The sequence below is a fragment of the Cherax quadricarinatus genome, chromosome 19, assembly GCF_038502225.1.
Source record: "Cherax quadricarinatus isolate ZL_2023a chromosome 19, ASM3850222v1, whole genome shotgun sequence".
In the NCBI taxonomy this organism is placed as follows: Eukaryota; Metazoa; Arthropoda; class Malacostraca; order Decapoda; family Parastacidae; genus Cherax; species Cherax quadricarinatus.
In genome coordinates, this window is record NC_091310.1 from 18,615,257 (window position 1) to 18,640,559 (window position 25,303).

General features: G+C 43.3%; 1 protein-coding gene and 1 long non-coding RNA gene across 3 annotated transcripts in view; one reads left to right on the forward strand and one right to left on the reverse strand.

The window, feature by feature from the left end:
• LOC138852921 (uncharacterized) overlaps positions 1-25,303 on the forward strand; it is a 132,988-nt gene that overhangs the window by 78,054 nt on the left and 29,631 nt on the right. Inside the window, exon 3 of one of the 2 annotated variants that reach the window (XR_011392177.1) lies at positions 23,150-23,895. The exons of the other annotated variant lie outside the window; for it this stretch is intronic. This is a non-coding gene — a long non-coding RNA (uncharacterized lncRNA). Of the gene's footprint in view, positions 1-23,149; positions 23,896-25,303 lie in introns of those variants that run through there. 2 annotated transcript variants of the gene reach the window in all.
• Positions 1-25,303, reverse strand: part of LOC128688252 (meduse) — a gene marked incomplete in the record, with an annotated part of 782,472 nt that overhangs the window by 33,743 nt on the left and 723,426 nt on the right.

The following is a 25,303-nucleotide window of genomic DNA, read 5'->3' on the forward strand; positions in this document are numbered from 1 at the left end:
ACTTGACCTTTTGTACATGTAAATAGAGCCTAACTGCACACTGCTCTTTAATGATGAAATTCACCTGTACACTATCAAAAATACTTCGATCATTTTAACAGGAATTAGACTGTAAATACACAGATATAAAACTCCCAGTCATATATACTTACAATGAATTGTGATCATTTTATTCCCTGGCAGTGTCCTTCCAAAGACTTAAGTGGTTGATACCTTTTGTGTGGTTGTATTCACAGCTCTTGTGGGCATAAACACTAGCGTTCACAAATACTAGTGGGAACTAGGTAACAAACACCAGTGGGCACAAACGAGGACAAAAGTGATCACAAATAAAAGTGGTCACGAACACTAGTGGATATAAACAAAAGTCACAAACACAAGTGGTCATTAATCATGGGTAGCGCCAAACCCGTAGGATTATACAGCGCCTGTGGGGAGAGGGATGGAAGGTATTCAGACTCAATTCAATGAACTGGACCACAGATCCAATTCCCTAGATCAAGAGCCCCTTACCAGCGTCAAGGAACCTTCCTTGAGGGGATACAAGTGGTTAGAAACACTGGCGTAATATACAAGAACAATGATAATTGAAAAATAAAAAAAAATGACAAAATATACGAAGCGCGGATAAGATCAGATGGAGAGAAGGGGCGGAACTGTGCTACTACGCGTTTCCTGAGCGTCACAGGCAGGTTGATCATCAGTATTTTAAGAGTTAAGAATGTAAGAACACTGCAGCAGGCCTACTGGCCCTTGCTAGGTACGTGCAACTCACACCCACTCATGCACCTATTCAACCTATATTTAAAGCTACCCAGGTTCCTGCTGCCTCAATAATGCTACATGGAAGTTTGTTCCACTCATCTACAACCTTACTGCCAAGCCAATACTTCTCAGTATCCTTTCTGAATCTAAATTTCTTCAACTTGAATCCACTGCTGTGAATCCTGTCTTGATTAGATATTTTCATCGCGATATTTATATATCCTTTATTTATTCTCGTGTTCCATTTGAACAATCATATCCCCCCCAATTCTACGCCTTTCCAAAGAATGCAGGTTCAATGCCTTCAGCCTATTTTCTTAGGAAAGGTTTCTAATACATGTACATGGAATCAACTTCGTCATCCTTCTCTGTAAAATGGAGACCAGAACTAAACAACATAATCTAAATGAAGTCTAACCAAAGCTATATTAAATATAACCTTGGGACTCCTATTTACACTTATTCATACGGAGCCAACAATTTTATTAGATTTACTGCAAGCATTTGTGCACTCTTTGCTTTAAATTTCAGTTCACCAGAGCTCCTAGAACTTTTTCACATTAACTCTAAGATCTACATTGTTTAGCTTATAAATGACAGTTATTTCCATTTTCAAGGATTAGAACCTTACACTTGTCTGCACTGAGCTGTATCTGCCAGTTTTCCACCCACAATATCAACCTATCCACGTCATCCTGTAGACGTCTAGTGTCCGCATCAGAAATTGTATAATGGCCTATTTTAGTGTCATCGGCAAACTAGTGTCGCTATTTATTTCCACCAATGTCGTTTGTGTAGACTGCGAAAGGGTCCCACACCACTCATAACAGAACCCCATTCCAATTTCTCCACATTAATGTAAACTCTTGCCTATCGGGCAGCCATGCCTCAACCCAGCAGATAATTTTCCCTATTCTTATTCTCCTGTGTGGAACTTTATCAAAGTCGTTACTGAAGCTCATATATACAATATCGTATTCTTTGTCTTGGTCAACTTCCCCGAATACCTTCGTGAAAAAATTGCAAATTTGTACGGCAAGGATGCCTTATAATTTGATTAGCGAATCTCAAATTTGTATCTTTCAAGGTTGCTCCGAACTGCATCTTCAGTTACTGATTCCGTTAGTTTTTCTACAACTAAGATTAGGCTGACAGGTCCCTAGCTTCAAATTATAGACCAGTCCTGCTTTGCAAATGGGTATCACATTACCATTTTCCATTTATTTACGATTCCTGTTTGTAAGGGTTCCATCATTACACGTGCTTTGTTTGGCTTCAATCTATTTAGTTTTTTTTGAGGACCATATCACCTGATTTTGATACTGCATAATTTATTTTCGTCCTGACCAGTTTAATAATTGATTACTGAGGTTTCTTTTGTCTTCTTGTGGAAAAACCCAGTAAATATGCGTTGAAAATGGCACGTTTCTTTGTTATTAACAGTAAGTTGGCCTGAGTTACATTTAAATGGGCTTATTTTTTTGGCATAATCTTATTCGTATATATCAGAAAGAAATCCTTAGGATTGGTTTTTGACTGCCTCTCAACCTTAATTTTACGTTCTCTTCCGGGTTTCCTTATTCTTTTTTTGTTTTACTTCTCTTAAATTGCTCAATAAGGTGACCCCCTCACCTCTAATGATGCGCCTCTAAATCCCTCTCTTTTTAACCAAGAGATGTTTGAACCTATTATTTACCCATTTAGTATCATTCACGTTTGGTCTCCCCTCAAGGAAGGTTCCTTGATGTTGGTGAGGGACTCTTGATTTAGGGAATTGGATCTGTGCTCCAGTTCCCCGAATTAAGCCTGAATGCCTTCCACATCCCCCCCCCCCGGGCGCTGTATAATCCTCCGGGTTTAGCGCTTCCCCCTTGATTATAATAATAATAATAATCACGTTTGGTCTAAATTCTATTAGAAATACATGAAGCTTGGCCAGCTTGTACATATGAGAAACTATCACCAACTTCTATCCGGTCTCCCTCACGACAGTTCCTAGTCAGGTTACACCAGTCCACACTGCTCAAGTAATATTAAATCCCTTAGCCCCATATAAGCTGGAGAACGAAAATTGGGGACTTTAACTTTATTATTAAATTACATGACATACTAAGTAATTTATAATCGCTTTCTCCAAGCTCTTCATTAACCTCAAGGCTGTCTGTCAGAGAATCCTTGTTTGCCAGAAGTCCAGCAAGTTATTTCCTCTAGTTAGTTCTGACCCGAACTCTTTCAAAAAGTACTCGTGGACCATTTTGACAGGTAATGTAGATTAACTGTCCAATTACTCCAATCGATTTAGCTAACGTTAAAAATCTCCCGTTAAAAATACATTTTTGTTTCCTGATGCCCGAGTGATTTCATCCCAAAGAAGTTTACCACGGACATAATCTTCGAAGGTCTTTAGATCATATATAAGATCAGCTTTTCATGACCTTCGAGAAACTGCAGTCAGATTCCGCGTGTCTCCCTTCCACCTTTATATTGTTCTGATGTAACATCTTAAATTTTCCCTAACATACATAGCAACTCCGCCTCCTGTACTGTTGACTATATCAGAGTGGAATAATTTTTGTCCCTGTATATGGAATTAAGTAGGCATGTCTATTTTTCATACTGAACCCGGTTTCAGTTTTTGCAATAATATCTAAGTTTCTTGTACAAAATTAGTCTTAGTTCATCCATTTTGTATCTTGCACTTAGGCTATTCGTATTATACCTGGAGAGGGTTCAGGGGGTCAACGCCCCCGCTGCCCAGTCTGTGACCCGGCCTCATGGTGGATCAGGGCCTGATCAACCAGGATGTTACTGTTGGCCACACACAAACCGACGTACGAACCACAGCCCGATTGGTCAGGTACTGACTTTAGGTGCTTGTCCAGTTCCTGCTTGAAGACAGCCAGGAGTCTATTGATAATCCCCCTTATGTATGCTGGGAAGCAGTTGAACAGTCTTGGGCCCCTGACACTTATTGTGTTCAGTGGGGGAATGTTGCATCGTCTGCGAGTCTTTTGCTTTCATGGGGAGTGATTTTCGTGTGCAAGTTTGGTACTAATCCCTCTAGGATTTTCCAAGTGTATATGATCATGTATCTCTCCCGTCTGCTTTCTAGGGAGTACAGGGTTAGGAACTTCAAGTGTTCCCAGTAATTGAGGTGTTTTATCGCAGTTGTGTGTGCCATGAAGGTTCTCTGTACATTTTCTAGGTCAGCAATTTCACCTGCCTTGAAAGTTGCTGTTAGCGTGCAGCAATATTCCAGCCTAGATAGAACAAGCGACCTGAAGAGTGTCATCATGGGCTTGGCATCCCTAGTTTTGAAGGTTCTCATTATCCATCCTGTCATTTTTCTAGCAGATGTCATTGATACAATGTTATGGTCTTTGAAGGTGAGATCTTCCGACATGACCACTCCCAGGTCTTTTACATTAGTTTTTTGCTCTATTGTGTGGTTGGAATTTGTTTTATAGTCCGATGTAGTTCTAATTTCCTCACGTTATAAATACTAAGGAAATTTTTATCTCAGTTTTTTCCTTCATCTCATTTTGTTTGTAGACCAGTTTTCCTATTTTTATCAGGAATAATTTCATAAGCTATCCTGTTTTCTAAACGTTTGCCTAACATAGCTTGCCAATTTTTGCTCTCCGCCCCTAATACTGCAACCCCTTTTGCTTCCCCCACACACAGCCTTACCTCTATTTTCCACAAGTTTAAAGTCTTAGACAATTTAACAATGACTCCTCAGATTGAAATGGTCAAAGGTGTCACCCCTGCACCAGTGTGATAAGCTCCATCCATTGTATATATATCATGTTTGCCACTGAAGTTATTCTGTTTCACTACCTGCTTCTCCGTCTTGCCTTCTTATCCTTATTAAAGAAAGCCTCACCTTTACCTCTGATATACCTTTTCTGAGTTTCGAGTCTTTCTACTCCCAGAGCCCGGCTATGGGCAAAGCTTGTCTGTTGCTAGCCTAGTCAACCAGGCTGTTCCTGCTGGAGGCCTGCTGCCCCACATATCCATCACAGCCTGGTTGATCTGGCACCTGGTGAAGATACTTGTTCAGCTCCTCTTGAAGACTCCTACACTTGTTTCAGCAGTGTTTCTGATATCTTCTGGTAAGATGTTTAATCAGCTGGGGCCACGGATGTTGATACAGTGTTCCCGTATTGTGCCTACTGCACCCCTGCTTTTCACTGGGTTTATTTTGCACTTCCTCCCTCATCTACAAGTCGAATCTGAGAATCTCCAACAACAAGAATGCCCCCTCTTCTTACATGCTGAGGCAGTTGTCCAACTGTCTCCTTTTGCACAGCTGCACGCGTTCTGAAGAACAGCAAGGTGATTTCTGTTCTCAAATCCTGCTTCAACGTTCTTCAGTTTCACCCTGTGGCGTACCTAAGGTGTAGCAAGTATGGCACGTGCCCTGGGCGCTACTTGAAGGGGGGGCGCACCACAGACATATTTGCGTAAGTAAAAGCAAGGACGGTAAGGTTACCTGGAGGTTACCTGGAGGTTATTCCGGGGATCAACACCCCCGCGGCCCGGTCCATGACCAGGCCTCCCGATGGATCAGGGCCTGATCAACTAGGCTGTTACTGCTGGCCGCACGCAGTCCAACGTACGAGCCACAGCCCGGCTGATCCGGCACTGACTTTAGGTATCTGTCCAGCTCTCTCTTGAAGGCAGCCAGGGGTTTATTGGCAATTCCCCTAATGCTTGATGGGAGGCTGTTGAACAGTTTTGGGCCCCGGACACTTATGGTGTTTTCTCTTAGTGTACCAATGGCGCCCCTACTTTTTATTGGGGGCATTTTGCATCGCCTGCCCAGTCTTTTACTTTCGTAGGGAGTGATTTCTGTGTGCAGATTTGGGACCATTCCTTCCAAGATTTTCCAAGTGTAGATTATGATATATCTCTCCCTCCTGCGTTCCAACGAGTACAAGTCAAGTGCTTCCAAGCGTTCCCAGTAGTTAAGGTGCTTGACAGAACTTATACGTGCAGTAAAGGATCTCTGTACACTCTCTAGATCTGCGATTTCACCTGCTTTGAATGGAGATGTTAATGTACAGCAGTATTCCAGCCTAGAGAGAACAAGTGATTTGAAAAGGATCATCATGGGCTTGGCATCTCTCGTTTTGAAAGTTCTCATTATCCATCCTATCATTTTCTTTGCACGTGCGATCGTGGCACTGTTGTGATCCTTGAAAGTGAGATCCTCAGACATTACTACTCCCAGGTCCCTTACATTATTTTTCCGCTCTATTGTATGGCCGGAGTCAGTAGTATACTCTGTTCTAGCTATTATCTCCTCCAGTTTTCCATAACGGAGTAGTTGGAATTTGTCCTCATTGAACATCATATTGTTTACCGTTGCCCACTGGAAAACTTTGTTTATATCTTCTTGGAGGTTAACCGCGTCCTCAGCAGATGACAGCCTCATGCAGATCCTAGTATCATCCGCAAAGGATGATACGGTGCTGTGGTGTATATCTCTGTTTATGTCTGATATGAGGATAAGGAATAAGATGGGGGCGAGTACTGTGCCTTGTGGAACAGAGCTCTTCACTATGGCAGCCTCCGATTTAACTCTGTTGACCACTACTCTGTGTTCGATTTGTTAGGAAGTTGAAGATCCATCTCCCCACTTTCCCAGTTATTCCTTTAGCACGTATTTTATGGGCTATTACGCCATGATCGCATTTGTTAAATGCTTTTGCAAAGTCAAGGTGCAGTTGTAATTTTCACATAGTGCCACAATTTGTTAATTAAAAGATTAAAGAGTTTGACTTGTATTTTTGAGCTGATTTTCTGGTAGTTATCTAAAAGATGGGTGTCAGATGTTTGGACAGGGGCGCAATTTCAGTGCTTGCCATAGGTGCTATTTTCCGTCGATACACCCCTGCATCTAACATGTTTCCATTCGTTGCTGCCAATCGCCTCATATTCCTTATTACACTAACCACCCTTCTTATCCAAATGAGGCTGTAATTTTCCATTCTCGTGCCTAAGAACTAAAACCTCATCCTTGAGAAGTAGAACATCCTTTACAACTCTTAATTCTGCTTCTAAAACTCTACAACGTCCCTGAAAGCTTATTGTATTACTGTACAAACCATTGTTTCTTGTGTCCACAACACCTTCCTTAACCAGTGACCCGATGGAGATAAATACTATAAAATACTATCAAGATGGAAAAATAAAACACGAACGCTGTATAAAGGATTGCATAATAGTGTCACTTAGCTGTGTTGACTTGGTGATTAAGTTTGCCCAAATAATTTAAAATTAGAAACTTGTCAGCTGATGGTGGTTGCCAGACTTAACAGCAAAAGTTAGTTTAATATCTTTATTATGTACCCCAGACCCATGGTGTGGGTGGTAGTCGAAAGACTACAGAGGTACATAATGTGTCCAGGGTGTGGGCCCCAAAGTTATGATAGCTGAGCAATTTACAAAGGTAATGAATCATGTAAGTAAATTTACTTATGTTTATACATGGTTACAATCAATTACAAATTTTAAAGTAATGAGCAATTCGCACGTCTACACCCGGTCACAACTGTAATGAGTTATTAGTGCAAATATTGTTGGGACACACACACACACACACACACACACACACACACACACACGAGCGTACATACACGAGCACACGCACTCACGCATGTATGAGTACACACACACACACACACACACACACACACGTGGTAATGCTTTATTTACAGGGAACAAAGTCAGGATATTTTTCCAGAATGGTCTATAATGTACCACTGTGTATAAAATACTTTGCCATTTCTTGAACATTTCTGAGTGAGCTGTCTCTGAATTCATTAATTTTTATCGCACTTCAGTACATAATAACGCAGGGTGTGACAATAGTCCATCTGGCAAAGTTTACATTTCGTTTGGTCAACATCTGGTGGTGGTGATTTATCCTGCCAAAGATCTAGCAAAAAAGATATTTTTTTTTAAATTTTGTTATCACTTTTCCCCAATGCAGCTTTATTATTGATCTTCAAGATCATAGAAGGGTTTATTAAACTGTTTTGCTTCTCACATACACAACTTGTTATGCTTCAATTTGTGATAGACCTTAATGTTCATTACTATTATTATTATAATCAAAGAAAGCGCTAAACTGCCTTATTGTTCAATGAAACATTTAAATACCAGACCTCTACATTGTATCAATCGCATCTGCTAGAAAAATGACAGGATGGATAATGAGAACCTTCAAAACTAGGGAGGCCAAGCCCATGATGACACTCTTCAGGTCACTTGTTCTATCTAGGCTGGAATATTGCTGCACACTAACAGCACCTTTCAAGGCAGGTGAAATTGCCGACCTAGAAAATGTACAGAACTTTCACGGCGCGCATAACGGAGATAAAACACCTCAGTTACTGGGAGCGCTTGAGGTTCCTAAACCTGTATTTCCTGGAATGCAGGAGGGAGAGATACATGATTATATACACCTGGAAAATCCTAGAGGGACTAGTACCGAACTTGCACACGAAAATCACTCACTACGAAAGCAAAAGACTCGGCAGACGATGCAACATCCCCCCAATGAAAAGCAGGGGTGTCACTAGCACGTTAAGAGACCATACAATAAGTGTCAGGGGCCCGAGACTGTTCAACTGCCTCCCAGCACACATAAGGGGGATTACCAACAGACCCCTGGCAGTCTTCAAGCTGGCACTGGACAAGCACCTAAAGTCAGTTCCTGATCAGCCGGGCTGTGGCTCGTACGTTGGTTTGCGTGCAGCCAGCAACAACAGCCTGGTTGATCAGGCTCTGATCCACCAGGAGGCCTGGTCACAGACCGGGCCGCGGGGGCGTTGACCCCCGGAACTCTCTCCAGGTAAACTCCAGGTAAACCTCTGGGACAGGGCTCATACGGCTTAAGCTGTAGCCCTTAAACAACAACGTATATAAGGTGCATACCTGGAGAGGGTTTCGGGGGTCACCGCCCCCGCAGCTCGGTCTGAGACCAGGCCTCATGGTGGATCAGGGTCTGATCAACCAGGCTGTTACTGCTAGCTGCACGCAAACTGACGTACGAACCACAGCCCGGTTGGTCACGTACTGACTTGAGGTGCCTGTCCAGTCCCTTCTTAAAGACAGCCAGGGATCTACTGGTAATCCCCCTTATGTATGCTGGGAGGCAGTTGAACAATCTTGGGCCCCGGACACTTATTGTGTTGTTTCTCAGTGTACCCATCGCGCCCCTGCTTTTCATCGGGGAAATGTTGCATCTCCTGCCGTCTTTTGCTTTCATAGGGAGTGATTTTCGTGTGCAGGTTTGGTACCAATCCCTCCAGGACCTTCCAAGTGTATATATTATATGTATCTCTCTCGCTTGCGTTCCAGGGAATACAGATCAAGGACCTTCAACCGTTCCCAATAATTTAGGTGCCGTGAAGGTTATTTGTACACTCTCCAGGTCTGCAATGTCGCCAGCCTTGAAGAGGGCCATAATAATATAATATCTTTATTTCTACAAGTACAAGTACATGTACAAGATATACAGGCCTAGCTGACATCAATGACATACTACTATACAGAAAGCAGCTTGTCGGGCAAATTAGGTTAGTTTTGTACCAGGATGCGACCCACACCAGTCGACTAACACCCAGGTACCCATTTTATACTGATGGGTGAACAGGGACAGCAGGTGTCTTAAGGAAACACGTCCCTAATATTTTCCAGCCGTACCGGATATTCGAACTCTGAACCTCAGTGTGTGAGCTGAGTGCGCTAGCGATCGACCTACGGAACACCCAGGTATTAATGAACACTTAAAATACCAGAAATGCTCTACATAAATATGGGCTTCTTCATGTATGAAACCTTGTATTAAAGGTATTTTATTGAAAATAATAAAAATAATTTATTGTATAAGATAGGTTACCGCAACCTAGACTGGGAAGAGATTCCACAGAGGAACGACATAATACGGTAATCCAGCTGACGATTCGCCAAAACGAGAAAATTCAGAGGTAAACTTTAGGAAACAGTAACAATTACTCAAGGGTTATAATTTTAAAGGCATCAGCAGTACAGCTATCGCCGTGACTGTCTCTCTCTCTCTCTCGTGTTCACCTATATGTGGTTGCAGGGATCGAGTGTGTGTGTGTTGGGTGTACGTCCGTACGGATGTCCATACGCGTGTGCATGCCTGCGCGTAAAAGTGCGTGTGCATGCGTGTGCGTACGCGTGCCGAAAAGGGAGGCGGAGGGGGAGGGGAGGAAGAAGGTATACATAGTTACCAGTGTATAATGTATCTACATCTATGTTTGAGTCATCATGATCTGTATCACCGTTTGTCATCAATATCTATATCTACCTTCAAGCCATCAATATAATCAGTAACAACACTGCGACTAGCCAAGGACTCGAACCCATGTTGTTTTGGCCCGCCTCATAGTGAGCGAAAATCCCATGACGCTCTAAACCACAGGACCACCAAATCCTACAAGAATCACGCACCCAGCAAAGCTAGGCGTTTTACCGTAATCCGAAAACATACGGTTGTGTGGGTGCTTCTGAGTCCTTGGCTAGTCGCAATGTTACTGATCAATACCACTTGTTCGTGGGTACAATAATACAGGATCGTGCCGAATAAGTAAAGGTTGCGATTTTGGCTTAAACAGCAATACACTTCTTGCCGAATAGGGCAACCTAAAATTTGTGTATGCAATAATTTCTCAAAAACAATTCTGAATCTAAAGAAAAATATATATTTCATTGTGTTTGTTTATTAAATTATTGTAAACTTATATAAATATATTTAGTTGGATTAGGCTAAATTAAACTGCGCTTCTTATAATAAGGTTAGATAAGTTTTCTAAGGTTCTTTTGGTACAAAATTATTAATTTTTACGTTAACACGAATGAAAAATATATATCTAAACGTAAAAGAGAAAATCTTTAGAAAGGATTTAATTTTAAACGAGTTCTTGCTAATTGACTAATTTTACCTATTCGGCACGACATATATATAATATATATATATATATATATATATATATATATATATATATATATATATATATATATATATATATATATATATATTATATATATATATATATATAAATCTGGAGTATCTGAGAGAGTTAGAGCAAAGGAAGGGGTAGCAGTAATGTTAAATGATCAGTTATGGAAGGAGAAAAGAGAATATGAATGTGTAAATTCGAGAATTATGTGGATTAAAGTAAAGGTTGGATGCGAGAAGTGGGTCATAATAAGCGTGTATGCACCTGGAGAAGAGAGGAATGCAGAGGAGAGAGAGAGATTTTGGGAGATGTTAAGTGAATGTATAGGAGCCTTTGAACCAAGTGAGAGAGTAATTGTGGTAGGGGACCTGAATGCTAAAGTAGGAGAAACTTTTAGAGAGGGTGTGGTAGGTAAGTTTGGGGTGCCAGGTGTAAATGATAATGGGAGCCCTTTGATTGAACTTTGTATAGAAAGGGGTTTAGTTATAGGTAATACATATTTTAAGAAAAAGAGGATAAATAAGTATACACGATATGATGTAGGGCGAAATGACAGTAGTTTGTTGGATTATGTATTAGTAGATAAAAGACTGTTGAGTAGACTTCAGGATGTACATGTTTATCGAGGGGCCACAGATATATCAGATCACTTTCTAGTTGTAGCTACACTGAGAGTAAAAGGTAGATGGGATACAAGGAGAATAGAAGCATCAGGGAAGAGAGAGGTGAAGGTTTATAAACTAAAAGAGGAGGCAGTTAGGGTAAGATATAAACAGCTATTGGAGGATAGATGGGCTAATGAGAGCATAGGCAATGGGGTCGAAGAGGAATGGGGTAGGTTTAAAAATGTAGTGTTAGAGTGTTCAGCAGAAGTTTGTGGTTACAGGAAAGTGGGTGCAGGAGGGAAGAGGAGCGATTGGTGGAATGATGATGTAAAGAGAGTAGTAAGGGAGAAAAAGTTAGCATATGAGAAGTTTTTACAAAGTAGAAGTGATGCAAGGAGGGAAGAGTATATGGAGAAAAAGAGAGAGGTTAAGAGAGTGGTGAAGCAATGTAAAAAGAGAGCAAATGAGAGAGTGGGTGAGCTGTTATCAACAAATTTTGTTGAAAATAAGAAAAAGTTTTGGAGTGAGATTAACAAGTTAAGGAAGCCTAGAGAACAAATGGATTTGTCAGTTAAAAATAGGAGAGGAGAGTTATTAAATGGAGAGTTAGAGGTATTGGGAAGATGGAGGGAATATTTTGAGGAATTGTTAAATGTTGATGAAGATAGGGAAGCTGTGATTTCGTGTATAGGGCAAGGAGGAATAACATCTTGTAGGAGTGAGGAAGAGCCAGTTGTGAGTGTGGGGGAAGTTCGTGAGGCAGTAGGTAAAATGAAAGGGGGTAAGGCAGCCGGGATTGATGGGATAAAGATAGAAATGTTAAAAGCAGGTGGGGATATAGTTTTGGAGTGGTTGGTGCAATTATTTAATAAATGTATGGAAGAGGGTAAGGTACCTAGGGATTGGCAGAGAGCATGCATAGTTCCTTTGTATAAAGGCAAAGGGGATAAAAGAGAGTGCAAAAATTATAGGGGGATAAGTCTGTTGAGTGTACCTGGTAAAGTGTATGGTAGAGTTATAATTGAAAGAATTAAGAGTAAGACGGAGAATAGGATAGCAGATGAACAATGAGGCTTTAGGAAAGGTAGGGGGTGTGTGGACCAGGTGTTTACAGTGAAACATATAAGTGAACAGTATTTAGATAAGGCTAAAGAGGTCTTTGTGGCATTTATGGATTTGGAAAAGGCGTATGACAGGGTGGATAGGGGGGCAATGTGGCAGATGTTGCAAGTGTATGGTGTAGGAGGTAGGTTACTGAAAGCAGTGAAGAGTTTTTACGAGGATAGTGAGGCTCAAGTTAGAGTATGTAGAAAAGAGGGAAATTTTTTCCCAGTAAAAGTAGGCCTTAGACAAGGATGTGTGATGTCACCGTGGTTGTTTAATATATTTATAGATGGGGTTGTAAGAGAAGTAAATGCGAGGGTCTTGGCAAGAGGCGTGGAGTTAAAAGATAAAGAATCACACACAGGGTGGGAGTTGTCACAGCTGCTCTTTGCTGATGACACTGTGCTCTTGGGAGATTCTGAAGAGAAGCTGCAGAGATTGGTGGATGAATTTGGTAGGGTGTGCAAAAGAAGAAAATTAAAGGTGAATACAGGAAAGAGTAAGGTTATGAGGATAACAAAAAGATTAGGTGATGAAAGATTGAATATCAGATTGGAGGGAGAGAGTATGGAGGAGGTGAACGTATTCAGATATTTGGGAGTGGACGTGTCAGCGGATGGGTCTATGAAAGATGAGGTGAATCATAGAATTGATGAGGGAAAAAGAGTGAGTGGTGCACTTAGGAGTCTGTGGAGACACAGAACTTTGTCCTTGGAGGCAAAGAGGGGAATGTATGAGAGTATAGTTTTACCAACGCTCTTATATGGGTGTGAAGCATGGGTGATGAATGTTGCAGCGAGGAGAAGGCTGGAGGCAGTGGAGATGTCATGTCTGAGGGCAATGTGTGGTGTGAATATAATGCAGAGAATTCGTAGTTTGGAAGTTAGGAGGAGGTGCGGGATTACCAAAACTGTTGTCCAGAGGGCTGAGGAAGGGTTGTTGAGGTGGTTCGGACATGTAGAGAGAATGGAGCGAAACAGAATAACTTCAAGAGTGTATCAGTCTGTAGTGGAAGGAAGGCGGGGTAGGGGTCGGCCTAGGAAGGGTTGGAGGGAGGGGGTAAAGGAGGTTTTGTGTGCGAGGGGCTTGGACTTCCAGCAGGCATGCGTGAGCGTGTTTGATAGGAGTGAATGGAGACAAATGGTTTTTAATACTTGACGTGCTGTTGGAGTGTGAGCAAAGTAACATTTATGAAGGGATTCAGGGAAACCGGCAGGCCGGACTTGAGTCCTGGAGATGGGAAGTACGGTGCCTGCACTCTGAAGGAGGGGTGTTAATGTTGCAGTTTAAAAACTGTAGTGTAAAGCACCCTTCTGGCAAGACAGTGATGGATTAAATGATGGTGAAAGTTTTTCTTTTTCGGGCCACCCTGCCTTGGTGGGAATCGGCCAGTGTGATAATAAAAAAAAATAATAATATATATATATATATATATATATATATATATTATATATATATATATATATATATATATATATATATATATATATATATATATATATTATATACACACACAATTCCTCCAACTATATTCTGATTAACGCAGATTACTGTTTTGCTTCTCCTTTCATCGCTCATCCTTCTTTTCCTTTCCTCTATATCCACTATATATCAATACAAGTTTCTGTGACTGGGATCAACTGGACAGAAGCTTTGAAGCCAGCCTCTCTTGAAGCCCTACAAATTCTACATACTGTCTTCCGGGTTATTCTCACGTTCCTGCCTTCACAACCTGACTTACGCCACACGTGTTGTGTACCACACCTGGGTCCAGTTCCTGGACCCATTATGTACCTTTGTAATCTTTTGACTACCGCCCACAGCATGGGTATGGGGTGCATAATAAAGATATTAAACTAACTAACTAATGTACATCAAACCTGCGATGTGTGCCATACCTGTCATGCACGTCACACTTGTGGTTTGCCACACCTGTCATGTGAGACACCCTTGATACACGCCACATCTTACAGGTACGCCACACTTGTGATTATTCCTAGATCTCTTGCATGGAACTTTCGTTCTATGAGATGGTTGGCGTGGGCCTTGCAACTGGTTAACTCGTGCTAGTTTTTTTTTTTTTCGTTCTTTCACTGTTTATCCAGCTGGAAGTTGTCACCGTTGAACCTCGTGTTAATTTTTTTTTCTCACTGGAAGACTGTGTTTGAAATCTGTCCATCTCTTCTATTAATGATACGGAGCCGTAGGTGGTGTTTGTGTACGACTCCCACGATAATGAGAATCTTGGAAGTACGAGCACCGTGACTTTGGGTACCGAACTTTTTTCTTTAAGACTAAATTTGGTTTTAATACCACCCTTTCTAATATGTTAAAACAATTAATATCCACATATATACATTTCCTCTGTATATTGATTGCTTTCTGAACTCTCCATGATTGTATTTGTCAAATGTTTTTGTAACTCCGTGTTAATTATAACATCTTGTGAATTGCTTTTCAATGCTACAATAATATCGTCGTAGCAACATAGACGTGTAGGACAGGAACTTACTACTCTCAAACCACTATGAGTAAAGCTGTGTAGCTCTAACCTTTCCATAAAATCACAATGTTATCCTCTTAGCATCCTCCCAAAGGATTCTGAGGAAGATTTGTTAAAGTAATTAAATAATCTGCCTAAACATTTACATTATTTGTAGTATTTGCCAATTTTATCTGGATATTTTCAATTCGGGTATTATACCACACGTATTAAAGATGCTTAACTAGGTAACTCGAGTGTCTACAGAACTGATGGACCACATTGGTGTCAATACAAACCGAAAAGTCACACACACGTGTGAATGTAACAGAGTGCGGGAGTGACCCAGTGAACCAGCAAGACGATTCACTGGTCTCGGAGTTAAGGTTCAACTTTTATCATTCCCGTGATACGGAAAAGCCAAGGAAAAGTGAGCACAGGAAATCACAGTTTCCACTGCAGTGAACAACTAAAAGATATTTCGAATAACAAGTGACAGATCATAATGGATTAAGCCATGACCTTGTAAATCCTGACATCAGAAACTTAAAACACGGAGGAAGATGTCTTACGGTACCTCGTAGCTCAGTGGGAAACACACTTCCTCTCCTCTTCCCCCTCTCTCTCACTAGACAAAAAAGACCTAGTCAAACCCTGGCGGAGCGAGACGTATGGGTTGGTCTTCTGACACCTGCTGCTACCCATGTTGACAGAGCAGATGGATACCCAGGAGTTAGTCGACAGTTGTGGGTGGCACTCTGGGGAAGGATCCCCAACGAAAAGAAGCCACAATATTTGGCATTCATGGATTATCCCCGGGTTAGTAACCCTCTGGGGGGTTATCCCCGGGTTAGTAACCCTCTGGGGGGTTATCCCCGGGTTAGTAACCCTCTGGGGGGTTATCCCCGGGTTAGTAACCCTCTGGGGGGTTATCCCCAGGTTAGTAACCCTCTGGGGGGGTTATCCCCGGGTTAGTAACCCTCTGGGGGGTTATCCCCGGGTTAGTAACCCTCTGGGGTTAATCTAATAAGATATATTTCATCTGTTTACTTAAAACGGAACTGTATCAGCTGTAAATATTACAACACTTTTATGATTATCTATCTCAATATTGTCAAGACTTAGTATTTCACAAGTCACTAGCAATTTAAGGTTAGTTCACCAAAAACTCGGAACCTTATGACGACACTTCGGTTCGTTCTGGACCAGGACGGACCGAAGCGTCATAAGGTTGTTCTACTATGGGATGCTTTTTGGTGAACTGTGGCAGCTTCGGTATTGAGACTTTTTATTGCTTTAGTTCAGGGTAAAGCTACAACATCGACACACTAGCACAGACGAGATTTTGAAAACAACAGTGTTACATAAATAAGATTACAGAGGAAAGCAACACATAACCATGCAAATTCATGATGCACATACACTGCAAGCTCCATCAATGCTGGGATGGTGCAAAGACATTATTATTATTATCAAAAAGAAGCGCTAAGCCACAAGGGCTATACAGCGCTGCAGGGCAGGAAGGAAGCGAGGGCATCAGGTGGCAAAAGGGAGGTGGATGAGTAATAGGTTACGGATAACAGCGGAGCAGTGGATGGTGAAAGGGTAAAGGGCAGCAAGAGACTGAGCTAGAAAGGGCTGAGGGCAGTGCGTAAGGTATCATCATCAGAGTTTGTGGAGTAAATCAGTCATTGTCAAGAAGTCAATGAGAGAGTCAGGATTAAAGGAGGGTCCATCAGCAAGAAGGGTAGGTAAAGAGAGAGTAGTAGAACGAAGACGGCGTTGGAGGTCAATTCTGCGTGCTCGTTCATAGAGGGGGCAGTCTAACAGAATGTGGCTAATCGATACAGGAACTTGACACTGCTCACAGAGAGGTACAGGGTGCCTCTCCATGAGATACCGGTGAGTAACACGAGTGTGGCCAATGCGAAGACAGGAGAGAGTGGTCTCCCAACCACGGCACTGATGACAAGAAGACGGCCAGTAACCTATGCTTGGTTTAATAGAATGAAGTTTGTTACCAAGCAGAGTTGACCAACGTTGTTGCCAACGGGTGTGAAGGTGGGTAGCTATTGCAGCAAAATAGTCCAGAAATGGAACATCTCTATAGGAAACTGGTAGGTCATGTACTGCTGACCGCACAGCAGTGTCTGCCTGTTCATTGCCCTGTACGTCGACATGACCAGGGACCCAACAAAAAATAATATCTTTATGCTTCGTAGAGATACGGCGTAGCCAAAGTTGGATATGGAGAACTAGGGGGTGAGATGTATCAAATTTTCGTATAGCCTGTAGAGCACTAAGGGAGTCTGAGACTACCACAAATGATGACACAGGCATAGATGCGATACGAATAAGTGCTGCAAGAATGGCATACAATTCAGCAGTAAAAATGCTAGCCGAAGATAGTAAATGCCCCCGCACGACGCTGTCCGGAAACACTGCTGCGAATCCGACGCCGTCTGAAGACTTAGAGCCATCTGTGTACACGGCGATGGCATGAGAATGAGAGTGGAAGTGATCAAGAAAAAGAGAGCGGGAAGCCACCATAGGCAGTTGGGCTTTCGAGCAAGGGAGTGAGAAAGAACAGACCCGAACAGCTGGAACTTCCCAGGGGGATAGGGAAAAGTGAGATGCTACATGAACATATAAAGGTGGTAAATGAAGGGAAGACAAGAGCGAATGTAGGCGAAGAGAAAAGGGACGGAGCAAACAGGGGCAGCGAACAAATAATGTCTACTAATATCAGTGACCATCCTATAAATGGAAGGATTGTGGAGATCGTGAGAGCGTACATAGTAGCGAAGGCAATGGGCATCACAGCGATCAGACAAGGATGGAACATTCGCTTCTATATAGAGGCTCTCAACAGGGGAAGAGCGAAAAGCACCAAGGCATAAACGTAATCCGTGATGATGGATGGGGTTAAGGCTAGAGAGAGTAGCAGGAGAGGCAGCTGAATAAATCTGGTCACCATAATCGAGTTTCGATAAAACGAGGGCTGAATGTAGGCGAAGCAGAGTTCGACGATCAACTCCCCAGGAAAGATGAGCAAGGGTTTTAAGAAGGTTTAGCTGGTTGTGACAAGTTGCCTTCAGAGAGGTAATGTGAGGTTTCCAGGATAACCGACAGTCAAAGAGAAGGCCTAGAAACCTGACTATCACGTTCGGGGATACGGGAGCCATAGAGATACAAAGGATGATCGGAGATGACAAAGCGTCTAGTGAAAGTAATTTGGCGAGTTTTGGTACTGGAAAATTTAAACCCATGCATGGTGGCCCAAGTGGAAACAAGGTCGACCGCATGCTGGAGAGAAACGGCAATAAGAAGACAGTCAGCGCCTGCACAAGCAATAGCGAAGTCATCAACATAGTGATGACCAAATATTGGGTGGAAGAACAGAGGCCAAATCATTTATGGCAAGGAGAAAAAGTGTTGTGCTCAGAACACATCCCTGAGGGACTCCTTCAGCTTGGATGAAGTCCGGGGAAAGCACATTATTGACTCGAACACGGAAATGTCTGTCAGTTAAAACGGTCTTAAGGAAGGATGGAAGATTGCCTCGAGGCCTAAGGAGTGGGCCTGGGCCCAAATATTATACCTCCAAGTTGTGTCATATGCCTTCTCAAGGTCAAAAAATATGGCAATAACTGAGTGATTATTCGCAAAGGCATTACAAACATACGTATCCAAGCGTAGTAAGGGGTCTATGGTAGAACGGCCCTTACGAAAGCCATATTGACTAGCGGAGAGACTGTTGTGTGTCTCTAAATACCACATTAAACGTCGATTTACCAGACGTTCCATCACTTTGCAAACTGCACTAGTAAGAGCGATGGGACGATAGTGGGAGGCATCATGTCCTGTAGTACCCGGCTTGCGGAAAGGGAGAACAATGGCAGATTTCCACAACTGGGGAAGAACTCCTTGTGCCCAAATAAGATTGAAGAGGTGTAAGAGGACTACAAGGGCTGACTGATGTAAATGTTGTAACATACGAATATGAATGTCGTCAGGCCCAGCTGCCGATGATCGGCAAGCTGAGAGCGTTGCCTCCAGTTCCTGAAGTGTAAAAGGTACATTATACTGTTCTTCTCTGAGAGAAGAAAAGTCCAAGGGTACTAACTCTCTGGCAGACTTTGAGGAAAGAAACGAGGGGCATAGATGGAGCCCCCGGGAAATACGGACCAGATGAGTGCCAATTTCAATGGCAACGTCAAGAGGGTTTGCTACATCAACACCAGCGACCCGTAGAACAGGAGCCGGGTCAGGAGAGTATTTACCACTCAATTTCCTCACTTTTTTCCAGACTGCACTCATAGAGGAAGCAGAGGTGATGGTGGAAACATAGTCTCACCAGCAAGTGCGTTTAGCGTCACGGATGACACAGCGAGCGATCGCACGCTTCTGCTTAAAATCAAGAAGTCTCTCATCGGTTCTACTGTACCGGTACCTGCCCCATGCAGCGCATTTCAAATGTACTGCTGCACGAGCACAAGCAGGAGACCACCAAGGCACGCACTTCTGAGAACGCCTGCCCGAGGTTTGGGGTATAGAATGAGAAGCTGCGGCATAAACTGACGTCGAGAAGAGGTGTAGGAGCTCATCAATGGAGGATGAAGAAGGAACCTCACTAAAAGCAGTGAGTTTCGAGTAAAGGTCCCAATTTGCCCGATCAAATTGCCAGCGAGGGCTACGGAAAGGTGGTGAATAGGAAGGTGAAGTAAGAATGATAGGAAAATGATCGCTGTCATGTAAGTCCGGTAGAACAGACCAGGTGAAGTCTAGTGCAGTGGAGGAAGAGCAGACTGATAGATCGATGCAAGAGAGAGTACGAGTACGAGGATCAAAATGGGTGGGAGTACCCGTATTTAAAACATGGAGGGGGTGAGAGGCGAGAAAAGCCTCCAACTGGATGCCACGTGAGTCACAATGAGACCCCCCCCCCCCCCCCCGAGGAAATGGTGGGCGTTGAAATCACCAAGTAACAGAAGTGGCGGTGGTAAGGATGAAACTAGAAAAGCAAAATCTGGGATAGAAAATGCTCGAGAAGGAGAGAGATATAAAGAACATATTGTATACCACTTATTCAAGTGGATACGGGCTGCAGTGTAATGCAGCGAGGTATGGACAAATAGTTGACAGTACGGAATATCATTGCGTAGAAGAAGAGCACTTTCATTAAAGGTCCCATCTGAGAAAGGATCCGAAGAATACAATAAATTATAGCCTGAGAGAGGTTGGAAAACAGCTGAGTGTAATTTTGGTTCTTGTAAGCAAGCACCAACAGGGGAAAACCTGGAAAGCAACAGCTGAAGCTCACCCCGATTACCCCTGAGGCCGCGGATATTCCACTGTAAATAGGCCATGATTGGCAATGAAGAAAATACCAGGAATCCGTAGGGAAGGGCACCTACAGACTAGAGGGGTTAGAAAAGTCAACGTGTGGTGGCATTGGAAGGCGTTCAAGTAGCGAAGGAACGGAGCGTTGCAAAGAGTGGAGTTGTGGAGATGGAGGAGAGGGAAGAGAAGGAACAGGAGGTGGATCAGTGTCCATTGAAGGTTTAGTCTCTGCAATATATTCTGAAATGGCTTCAAGTGTTTCTGAATTCAAAGATGTATGGGAGACAATATTGGAGGTAGAAGGAGGAGAGTGAGTAAAGATTGGGACAGTAATGGACTGTACCAAAGTAGGGGGGGACGAAAGAGTGTAGGGGACTGGAGAAGAAGTGTGGGAGGGGACAGAAGAGGCAGAAACCTGGGAGGTGGCAGAAGAGGGAGAAACTTGGGAGGGGACGGGGGTGGAAGGCATAGTACGAGGAGGAGGGTGAACCTCCACACTTGTAATAGAGCCAGATAGAGGGGAAGAACTAGGTACAGAGACTGGAAAGGTAAAGTGCGGAGGTGGAAGAAGGGAAGGAAGGGGCAACGAAGATTTGAGCACTGGGGTTTTTTTTGGACTTCTGAGAAGTAGAGGGGCGATTGGTAGGTGTCGTACGGGGTCTTGTCGATACCGGGGCTTGTGAGGAAGGACGTGAAGATGTGAGAACAGACTGAGTTGTAGTCGGGACGTCAGAGCCAAGGACAGCAAAAGGATTAGATGCCAGAGTGGCTATGGGAGGGGTAACAACAGAGGAGGCTGCAGAAGATGGGACTCCAGAAGTGGGGGGACGTTTTGAAACACGAGAATAAGAAACACGGGGTAGTCTCCCTTGGAGGCGGAGATGAGTAACTGCCATAGCATAAGGGAGACCTTCTGCTTCTTTGAGGCAACGGATTTCACGCTCATTCAAGTAGACCTGGCAACGGCGAGAGTACGAAGGATGAGCCTCATTACAATTAAGGCAAGATGGAGGTTGACTGCAAGATGTATTAGAATGGTCGTCGGCACCACAGACTGGGCATTCGGCCATAGATCTGCAATATTTTGCTGGGTGACCAAAACGCCAGCAAGTTCTACACTGTTGCGGTGTAGGGATCACCTTTCGAACTTGTAACCGATGACCCGCGACATATACAGAGGACGGGAGTTCTCGGCTTTCAAAAGTTAAATGAGCCACATTGCAAGGGTAACGTCTCCGCCCACGGGCAGGAAGGACATAAGTGTCTACTTTGAGGATTGGGAGATCCTGGAGTTCCAGCTGTTCAAGAATGTCATTGCCACATGACTGGAAATTCTGTTGGACTATGGTATGGGGCAGAATGACAGTACCACTACAAGAATTGAGAGAAAGATGTTTTTCAATAGTGATAGGAGTAGTATCGATATTCGAAAGGAGAGAAAGATCATGAGCTTGGGTAGCATTCTGGACAGTGACGATGCACGTACTGCTCTTGAGAGCATGAAATGAAATATCTCTACCAACATGACGCAGGAGCGCTTTGCCAATACTATGGTCAGAAAGGTAGGCAGAAGAAGAAGTCGGTCTTAAAGTAAAGAATTTAGTCCATTGTGTGGTCCGAAACTGAGCGTGGAGAGGGAGTGCATGATGTGTCGGTCTTTTCCGAGTAGAATGGGAAGGTAACGAAGGAGCATCATCAGGAGATTGACGTTGGCGTTTAGGAGTAGTACTGGAGTTAGTCCGGCGTGAAATGGGCAGGCGATTCGAAAATTGCCGTACCCTAGAGGGAGAAGCCGGAAGCATAGTCAAAGGAGAGCAGAGTTCAGACAAATCGAAGGAGTCAGTCAAAGCCCCGGTACCTGAAGCGGGTGAGGAAACAGCACCAGCAAGAGGTACAGGGGCATCAGGAGTGTCCAAAGAGTGGTCTAAAAACAAGGCAGGGTCAGAATGGGGTGCGGTATCAAGAAGGGGCCCGGGGGTAGTGGGTTCATGGATTGGGTTCTCCATGGTTAGGTTACTCCTTTGCTTTTTGTTTTTAAGAAAAAAAAGAAAGAAAAGAAAATAAAAATAAAAAAAAGAATAAAAAAAGGGGGAAGCGGGGAGGAATAGTTCCCAGGAGAAATGAAAGGGCCGGAAATCTCCCTCCGCGCCCAAGAGGACCTCAGCACCGCTAGTAGCGCAGATGCAGCATGGAACCTGTGCCATACCCTACCCTTCATGCCAGTAAACCAGCAATCCGGGATAGCAACCTCACATCTGCCGAGCTACCTCGGTGGACAAAAGAGAGGGTGGCCGGATATCCGCCACAAAGCATACCTCCTTCGGCCACCACCCCCGGAATCCGAAAGGTGGCTTCCAGAGATACACCCGTCGCCCGAAAGACACCCAAAGCTACTCCGGGATACCGGAGAGGGATCGGGACATCCCCAGGCGATCCAGATTCCACAGCAAACTACGCCACCGCCAAGAACCTCAACAGAATGGGATGGACCCCGGTATCCTTTCCCCTACCTAGGAACTAGCGAGCCTGTGGGAGAAATCCCAAAGGCCAAAAAGAGGAAGGGCAAAAGGGAGGGGTGGGGAAGAGGAGGAGGAAAGGAAAAAGGGGAGGATGGGATAGGGGAGGGGAAATTGGGGGGTAATTAGGTTCGGTCTGAGGAAGAAGACCGACAGGTCTAATTCCTCAGACCAATTTTTTTCGTGTCCCATTAGCCTTGCATTTCCTTACTCTCTGACCAGAAAAGAGAGAGAGAGAGAGAGAGAGAGAGAGAGAGAGAGAGAGAGAACATCACATAGTTTAGACTAGGTTCTACAGTGGTTACAGTCTCTCAGGCGACAAATTACTTTCAGCTCATCTTCACAACTGCGGCCACAACATTCTTCGACCTCCAGCTTCAAGCATCACCGACCTTCTTCGCCCGTCCGTATCTCCTCCTCCAATTATGATTTACACACGTGCAGGGCAATGTTGGTCATGCAACGAACACTACTCAGTGTGAACGAAGCAACCTACTTCGAGACAACCAAATACAAAGAGCAGCTCAGACTATGAAGGACCATAAACTGAAATATACAGTCCCTCTTCTCGACTCGGATTTTGTCGTTCCCATGTACGAAATGTGATGCTCCAGCCATGAGTGTGTTCCCTATAAAAAAAATCTCAACAGTTTTGCAGGCAAGAAAAAAATTTTTTGTACGAGTCGTTCCAGTGTATAATCTACACCATTTTCGTTTAATCAGTGAACGCCTAGGCTTTCTTTTGTATAAAAATCAAGACGTGTGTTGAAGAAAAGGGTGGGGAGGAAGGCTGCACTTATAAAAATAGTAATGGGCGATGACGTGATCCGCGGAGGAATGTCAACTAGATCGGCTTATTCACACAGTAATATAAACTCACTAACTAGCTGATCCAGGAAAAGTAAACAGAACACACTCGTTAATTATGGAGGAATGTACACAGTCTGCAATCTCTTGTACTCTTCGTGCTTCCAGGACCGAAACGTCTTCAATAAAGGTGTCCTAAATATGTGCACGAGTGTCTGTTTCCTCTCTCAACAGAAAACACTAATCAGATGATTGACAGGTATGTAAATACAGTATAATCATCCGTTGATCCAGAGGAAAGTAAACACAGTACACTGATCAGCTGATCCAGGGGAATGTAAACAAATTCTGGCCAGTTGATCCGGATACGTAAACACTAATAAGTTACTTTGATTGTAAGCACACAGTATAGGTCAGCTAATCCAGAAGGCTGGAACACAGGACGCCGGCTGACTGATAAATTTGTTGAAACAGTTACACCATGTGGTCAGGTGGTTCATTCTGCCAAATTAACAGTTACACCATATGGTCAGGTGGTTCACTCTGCCAAGATAACAGTTACTCCATGCGCTCAACTGACCCACCCGTGTAGTTACTCGGAGACCAGCTTATTTATAAGAACATAAGAACATAAGAAAGGAGGAACACTAGATGTGTTGGTACAGGATTCTAGACATTATCTAAAATAAGCTATTTGCAGAAATTGAAAATAGGGTATCTCTGGGTTTATAAACACACAAGTTAGATAAGCTTTTAATCTAGCAAACTCTATAATATAAAAAATGTTGACTTATAGAATAAAAACACATTCAGTATATGAGATCTGCTGAAGTATGATGAGGCTACAGCTCTACTGAGATGTATTGTGAAGGCTACATCTTTACTGAGATGTATTATGAAGGCTACAACTTTACTGAGATGTATTATAATGGCTACAGCTCTACAGATACATTATGACGGCTGCAGTTCTACATTATGAAGACTATGGTGCTATACAACCTGAGGTCGTAAGATTATTCAGCACTTGACCACGGGGTCAGCTGGAGCACTTGACCATGGAGTCAGGTGCAGCACTTACGGTTCAATAACGAAGGCGACCGTTAGCATGGCTGCTACGGTGTGCACTCTGATTTACAAGTAGCAGTAGTAGTAACAGCTGCCACAGCAGCAACAGCAACAACCGTATGAATGCCTATTGCCGTAACTATGCACAACTTTTAAAGTAAGATTTGTTCTTGTTCCTATTACGTGTCTTGTATTATTTGCCACCTCTATACCGGCTGTAACTCTTTTCTTTTTGTTCTCAAGTACACTTCACTGGTTACTAATTTCAGATCACTACAGCGGGCTCTGTTCTCAGGGTTTCTGATCACTTCTGTGCCAGTGAGACTGTCTTCAAGACACAGAGCCCTGAATGAACGACAGTGAAGAACTTTCCTAGTCGTTAATGATCCTTGTAGCTATGACTGGACCCATGTCTTGGTAATGAAAAGTTATTACGTTATTAAAGGGCTTACAGAAACCCACTATGGTTTCTGTTCTTACCCCTCTCCACTTAGCTGTCATTTAAAAACCTGACAACAATAGGTTTTAACACGCTTTCAAAGTTTTGAACCAAATATTTACGGAAAACACTGAGGACTAGCCTCTCAGACATTCACGAACACAAGCAAATATTCC